This window comes from Crassostrea angulata, chromosome 10 (assembly GCF_025612915.1).
Source record: "Crassostrea angulata isolate pt1a10 chromosome 10, ASM2561291v2, whole genome shotgun sequence".
NCBI lineage: Eukaryota > Metazoa > Mollusca > Bivalvia > Ostreida > Ostreidae > Magallana > Magallana angulata.
The window spans coordinates 30,024,572-30,032,393 of NC_069120.1; the positions used below are offsets into that span (position 1 = coordinate 30,024,572).

Sequence of the window (7,822 nt, forward strand, 5' to 3'; positions counted from 1 at the left end):
CTATTCGTTTTTCTCTTCGAAAAGTTGGTTAGCGAAAATGTAAATCTATGCTGCATGCGTAAGGACCTGCTGAAATAGTTAAAGTATAACTACGTTTTTATTGTGATACCTATTAGTCGGGTGGATTTTATCAACTTTAAATAACCTCGTGTGTTATCATAGACAAACGCATTGCTGATTGCATTTATTTTTACATATCGTGCATTTATTTTTACATACCATACATCAAGTAACATGCCTTTTTTAATCTTCATGAGTTATTTATCATTAAATAAGCTACAAATATGTATTTTGAATGCTTAATTCACATTCTATCATGCACTTGTTTACATCCAAACTTTCGTTTTCACTACCAGACATTTTGTGGCTCTGTTTCGTATTGTTGCTAAACTCGTTATATCTGCCACATTTTGTGTCATTATTTCTTACTAAATTTGTTGAACTGTTTGATACAACGAAAGGGCCCTTACGCCACAACAAAAAGATAGATGACTTTCTTAGCAAATTGATATCTGAAAAGCAACGAGGCAAGGGTATTGACGTGTTTCTTACAATGGTCTCCCCCCCCCTTTCCCTCGAGGAGGTACCAAAGACCAAGAGATTGATAACATAACCCCGATAAATATTTACTTCAGATTTGGAGTTTCGGGACTAATTGACAAATATTTATTTTTTATGTATATACATGTAGTCCTTGAGGCCAGTGATGGGAGGTGACATGAGTGTACAGTCTATGGCCCGCACCATTTGGTAATTGGAGGGAAAGAAGGTGCGTACTCTATGGCCCTTGCCCAAGTAGTGACAGGAGGTGACGGACGTGAAAATGTAATGGTCCTCACTGGGTCGACTTCTAGATGCACTTGGCCATTGCATCCCAGGATTGTGACAATTGCCTTTGTTATGTGAGTAAATAATTCTGATGTTGTATTGTAGGTGTTTTTTTTTTTAATCTATGTTAGTCTCCTTTTGTCATCGTTGTAGTTCCGTGATAAAACCTATCCATAGTTTTGTTCTGCTGCAGTATCATTGTTGGTCGTATCAACATTTGGACTCCTTGTCATCTTGTATGTTTACTATCTTAAGCCAAAGTTCTGACAGGTAAGAACTTCATACCTTGCAGACAACAGATATTGCCATCCTCTCTTGTCATTCTAAATTATGCTGTCATGGCACTACATTTGTATTGTGGTTTTGTTTAATGCCAGTGTCATCTAATGCCTTGTATCATTTCTAATGAAAATTGTTCCTTTTACAGTGTCCAACAAGTTGACGGAAAGCCGTGTAATTTTCACATTGATAGATGACGGAAGCTTAAGAAGCACTTAGTTCCAGCTCTCACTGTGCTATAAAAGTTGTATGTATTTTTGGTGTCACAAAGAAAGCAACCTCCAGCTGACCTTAAGGACCATGAACCTGTGGACAACCTTTTCCATGAAAAGAACCGGTTTTAGATCTCCTGCTGGCCTGTTGTGTATTGATTCCTGGTATAGCCAACGAACTCAAGACGTTTCAGTAAGCTAGGGGCCCTGCACCTTGATTGGACGAAGAAAGTTGTGTTCAAGCGGTCCAGGCATTGGTGTTATGAGTGATGGGAGGCCCAAGCTTTGAATTTCGTGCGGCATCATATGTTGAGTATAATCAAGAATTCCCGGACTATTCACCATTCTCTCAAATTCTTTTGTCCCCGACAACTTACTGGCAGTGCTGGAGGAGGGCAGTTCATATTAATGGACAGAAGTGAACAACAGCATATTGCTAGGTCCCAAGAGCATCGCCAGCTTGTCCACAAAGATAGCAGTTCTAAAACCAAGCAACAACTCCAGTTACGAACCCCTTTAAATTTACAAAACTGAACCTGGAACATTAATGCATTAATCGTGTTTCGATATTTTTTAGCAAAGATGAAAAGTTAATCAAGACCATTTCAAAATTCTAATTACTGAACCTGAATTACAGCTTTTTGCGGAGTCAGATACTGAATCCTCGCAATCCCCTTCTAGAACAGCCATCTTGAGGACCCCCCCCCCCCCCCCCCCACCAAAGTTTTCCTACCAAAACTAAGGAGCTGTTTGTTCCTGACACGATCAATAAATGGAATAGTTTAAGTTTACTTATCAGAAACAATTCCTCCTTTACAAGTTTCAAAAGCAGTATTCAATTAAACCAAATTAAACCTCCGTCCTATTTTTGCTTCGGCAAGAGACGACTTAACATCATACACACAAAACTTAGACATAACTGTATCTTAAACTTCGACCTTTTCAGAAAAAATATTATTGAAAGCCCTAATTGCCAATGCGGATTACCAGAAGATTCTTATCATTTGTTTTTTGGTTGTAAAAATTATATCAATGCACGAAATGAATTGTTTTCAAACCTTTTGAACTTAAATCAAATTAATATTATTAATTGTCATTTACTTTTGTGGGGAGACGAATCTCTGAGTGTCAATTTAAACCAACATATTTTTTTAGCCGTTCAGAGATTTATAAGAGATTGTGGCAGATTCGTGTAACTTCAATTTTACTGCCTAACCCAAATTCAACAGAACTTTTTATACATGTACGTTTGTTCAATAACTTAACTATATTAGTAATATCCATTTCTATGTACTCTCCATTGTAAACTACTATACAGTTGTAAATTGTTATACTTGGTAAGAACCTCGTAAGTTGTAAGAACTTGTGTTCGAACCATTTGTATATGTTTATACAATAAAATATGTTCAAACCTAAGGAGCTGGAGAGAAAGAAATGCGGCTGAATGAAACCTTGCTCCGTTGTTGCCTACCCCCTTCGCCCGTTCTCCCAGATGGCCTTTATATACCAGCTTTCGCCATTCCCCTGAATGTGTTGCTATTCCCGTTACCTCCCCATTTCAAGCAGAATCTGCCGACAAACACTGGAAACTCTCTGACAAAGCTAGGGTGCATGTTTTTTTCCACCAGCTAGAAGCCTCTGGGAGCAGGAGGAGACAATTAACATTTCCAGTGAAAGTATTAGTATTTCCTGGTCCCTAAAGTATTTCATTAACCTGAGTTCAGACCAGAAGCTGTTGGAGGTAAAATTGCAGCCATGTCTTTGAGGCGAAGTAGCACAGGAAGTGAGAGACAACTTGACCGTTTCTTGCTCAGTGACAAGTTTCATTCTCTGGTGTAACCTCGAACAGCAGTTCTTTTTCAAAAGAAACAAGCATTAATTCTGAGAGTATTGCATAAGCAATACACGTCCCCTACCAGTTTGTAGAAATTTGTGAAAACAATGCACTGTTATGCACAATACCATTTCAAAATTGGAATATAAAAAATTAATTTTCTCGAAAATATGTCAACCAGACGCTACAAAAGTGTAAACTTGATCTGAAGTTTAACATTTTGAAGCTGTTCAGCAAATTTCATATTATTCCTCAAACGCATAAAGAAAAAAGTGTGGAAAACCGAAGTGGGACAGACAGACGGACGGACAGACAGACGGACGCAGAGGAAAGCTACATGAACACCGGTAGGGGACTAATAATCAGGCCTTCATTGTAGATTCACAAATAACAAAAACCTCTTGATAATTACATAAAGATGTAGTTTTAATGTTTGCCATTCATTAAACTTGCAGTGCTAAATTTGCTTGTTTGAAAGTTAAGTGCACAGCCATCCAGTGAAGTCATGCAAGTCTGGGATAATTAAAGGATTTCCCGATTGTTGAGTTATGGTGCAATTATTAATATAATAAGAAAGTTTCATTTAATATGCCATAAAATGTATATCCGTTTCCTGCCCCCTGACCAAAAAAAACCCGTAGGTAGGGAGGGAAAATTATTTTTAAAAAAAATTATAAAATCTCAGAACAGGTGCGTAATAATGAGGAGAACATGCTGAAGATAATATAGTTGCGAGTTATAAAACACTACAGTGTTAATTCATGCAGTGAAAATGTCTTTTGAATTAGTTTACTATCATGTTTTTGCCAATTAGAAAAACTTACACGATCGTTAACTTAGAAGACAGCGACTTCCACTTCTCCGAGGAAATTGCAATTACCGATCAAATAAAAAAATCTATTAGGGTCGAAGCACAGGGGGTCGTCACGAAGTTTTTTCAACCTTTTATATCTACCACCTCTATACAATAAAATACACACCACCTTTATACAATAAAATACACAAGTGTGTATTTTATTGTATAGAGGTGGTAGATATAAAAGGTTGAAAAACTCCCTGTGGTCGAAGGGTAAAATGTAGGGTCAGTCGGGCGAGAGGAAACATGATTATATATAAAAATTGGGCACTGATGTCTTCAAGAGCTTCGGTGAATGTTGATTGTTAAATGTCTTTAACATTCTGAGTTTACCGCCAACGAGTATGGTCAACGAGACCGCTTTCAACCAATTGAAACTGTTGAAAACAGAAAGAAGACATCGTCTGAGCAACCAACATTTCAACGATTGTATGCTCATTTGTTTAGAATCTTCACAGAAAACAGAGTTTGATCTTCAGCCAGCTATTGACAAATGGATGGTAAATAAATAAAATATATAATTTAATGAAAACTTTGCTTTAACATGTTTAATATAATTATACTTACATATTTGATTCATGACAAAAACTAATGTATGTCAAATTTTTTTTTTAGTTGACAGGAAATAGAAGACCTTCCTATAAAAGATCATTCAATGCAAAGGGCAGTTGCAAACTGTAAATGTCACTGAAATTGAAAACACTGAACTAAATTTTATTGGTGATGAACCATTTTCTCAGCTTGAGACTGAGAGTGCGAAATTGAATGAAAGTGAGAGTGAAAAACAGAATGAAATTAAATCAGAGTAGAATGAAAGTGAGAATGAGGAGAGAAAAAGAGAGATGTACATGTATATGTAGTTAGAGAAATTGAAGCAGAATTCTGAAATAACTCTTGACTGTAGTACATATCTTGGTTTACCTTTATTAAAGCTATGGGTAGTTATTTAAGAAATAAAGTACGAGTTTTCGTGAATGTTGCAGAATAACCTCCGAGGTCGAGAAATGTTGTTTTGAAATATAAAAGCCGAGGCTTTTATATTTCAAACAACATTTCGAGACCGAGGAGGTTATCCTGCAACATTCACGAAAACAAGAACTTTATTTCTAGTCTAGTATTTCTACAGATTGTTTCTCCTATAGAGAGACGATCTAGGTCATTTTGACGGCTGTTCCGTGTAACCCCAACGGTTTTGTTAATAATGTTTACAATTCATGTGTATCGATCAAAGGAATCACATGCAGACGACAGACTTTTTGGTAGGATTTTAATACTCTTCATTTATTTATAAATATCTTTGAATCACATTCCTAATATTTCAAGGGCAATTTAATACGATTATTACTACTACACGTTATATATATGTAAAAACACGCTGTGAAAATGTGCTACGGAGGTCCCAGCCGCATTTTTCCTTAAAAATAAATATGTGAGGCATCACACATTGTTTTGACTGCAACTAACACGTGAAATTGACATGGTTTTAAAACTTTTTACGGTATGAAGTTGTAATTCCATGATCAGTGCGAGACAAATAGGTATTTCTGATCTGATAATTTACTGATGACATTCGTGGTATCCTGGAGAATAATGTCCGCGGCATCTCTTTGATCTCGGCAATAACTGTAGTAGAATGTTTTATAAGGACTGATAGAATTTGCTCCGGACTGATATCATCCTCAAAGTCATCAGTCCGAATGAATGATAGAAATTTTGGGTTTTCGGAAACATGCATGTAAAGACAGAAATCCTTGTAATCCAAAGCACGACTTAGCTGTTGGCGTAAGAATAAAGACATTCTTCTGAGGCCTTATTTTCAAAAAACTGTTTTAAACTGCTTTATTTAGCCTTTAACATGTCAACTTTTATTCAAGTAGCCATAATTAATTGAAGAGACACGGTGACGCACAAACCAAATATCGCAGTTATTCACGATTTCTTATATATTATAAACATATATTTACTTTGTCCAGTGTCTTTGACTGTGATAACACTACCTATCGATTTTGTACTATATAAACCATAATACAAATGACGCCAAATTGAGGCGCCAGCGGGGTTTGCTTATTTATATTTAAATATTTAATCGTACGATGGCTTAAAAATTATATAAATATAAGAAATAAGGAATCATTTTTGAGTATTATGAGGTGATTATTTCGGTCGGGGCATGATCAAATCTATCATAAAGCCCGAAGGGCTTTATTGGATTTGATCACGCCCCGACCGAAATTATCACCTCATAATACTCAAAAATGATTCCTTATTCCTTATATAAAAAGATGAACTTTTGAAAAGTTACGGTGTTCAAAATAAATAAATCTAGTTAAAAAGGGAAAAATAGAATGAGTTGTTGAGCCAGCACATAATTACGAGTTTCCCTCAAATTGTTATTCGCTTCATGGTCACGCAAGAGCAAGGGACACATACCCTGGAACGGACAAATTTGGTTAAAAATATACAAATAAATGTGCATGCGCTCATGTATTGTTTCGTTGACCACTGAATTAAAATAAATGAACTTTATGTTTAGTAAAAATTTGACGGTCACATTTTCAAAGAAATAACAATATAGGCATCGTAAAAATGACGCTTAATACGCCATCATTGAAAATTTAGTTACGAAGCTTTTCAACGAAAAGCACGGTTTGAATTTGAACAGAAAATGCCAATCCATATAATCATTTCACCATGGATTGGAAACAAATTAACCATGCGTCGAACATTTTTAATGCATGATTTTTTCAAATAATCGACATGTAAGGTGCCCATTCTTTGTGACACATTGTAACGGGATGGGAGAAATAATGACGGACCAGACCGGGTTTCGAACCCGGGCCCCTGAATATCTAGTCAGGTGCTTTACCAACTGAGCTATCTGGCGCCGGTATTCGAACCGGTCTGCCCGTCACATTCCTCCCCCCTTAAATGATCTTCGTCCCCGAAGATCACCCCAAACTCTTCCCCTGGCAGGAGTTCACCTGTCAGTTCCAGGGGTTGGTCACGGCACCAAATGTAACGGGATGGGAGAAATAATGACGGACCAGACCGGGTTTCGAACCCGGGCCCCTGAAATTCTAGTCAGGTGCTCTACCAACTGAGCTATCTGGCGCCGGTTTTCGAACCGGTCTGACCGTCACAACATAATACTTTAAATGTATATTTAAAAATACAATTAAAAATTAATTGATACAAACATTTTCCTCAGACCAATTAAAGCTATACACGCTATACTTTGCGTCAATTTTGAATAAAGGGGAAAATGTATGTGCTTGATTACTAATAAAAGTTACCTTTATGCTGTTAATTATAATGCTCAATTCGATCACGTAACAAATATATCAAATATTAAACAATAAAAAATATTTATTTTCCTGCCAGGATAGTAATGCCTCCTCGTGAATATCAATCTATCACGTGATATCGACAGCTAAATTTAGCCTATCATACCAAAACTGGTGAAGGGTCAACATCTTCATAATTGTGATAGTTTCACAAAGGAAATGATATTTTGAGTAAAGCATAAATTTGTCCGATATACGAGTACAAACAAAAGAAAAAAATACAAGCCTGTGAGTAGATATGAATACTTCCTTTAAAAAAATGACGTAGACCTGTGTTTTTCCCCTATGTGCTATTTATAGATCCTATAAGTGTTAATGCAGAAGTAAGGGTATCGTGAATGACAAACGTATTTTACTCATTATACATGTATGTATTTCAAATTAACAACTGTTAAGCATATTAAAAATCAAGTTGGATATTTAATTAGGCAAACAATAACGGCCACCTAGTTCTCCGCGGACATGCGCA

The 7,822-nt window shown here is 36.3% G+C and overlaps 1 long non-coding RNA gene across 1 annotated transcript; it reads left to right on the forward strand.

Moving 5' to 3' along the window:
* Window positions 1-695: 695 nt before the first annotated feature.
* Window positions 696-1,411, forward strand: LOC128164501 (uncharacterized). Its single transcript, XR_008240948.1, has 3 exons — window positions 696-902; window positions 982-1,098; window positions 1,256-1,411. It is a non-coding gene; the product is annotated as an uncharacterized LOC128164501 (long non-coding RNA).
* The last annotated feature ends 6,411 nt before the right edge of the window (window positions 1,412-7,822 follow it).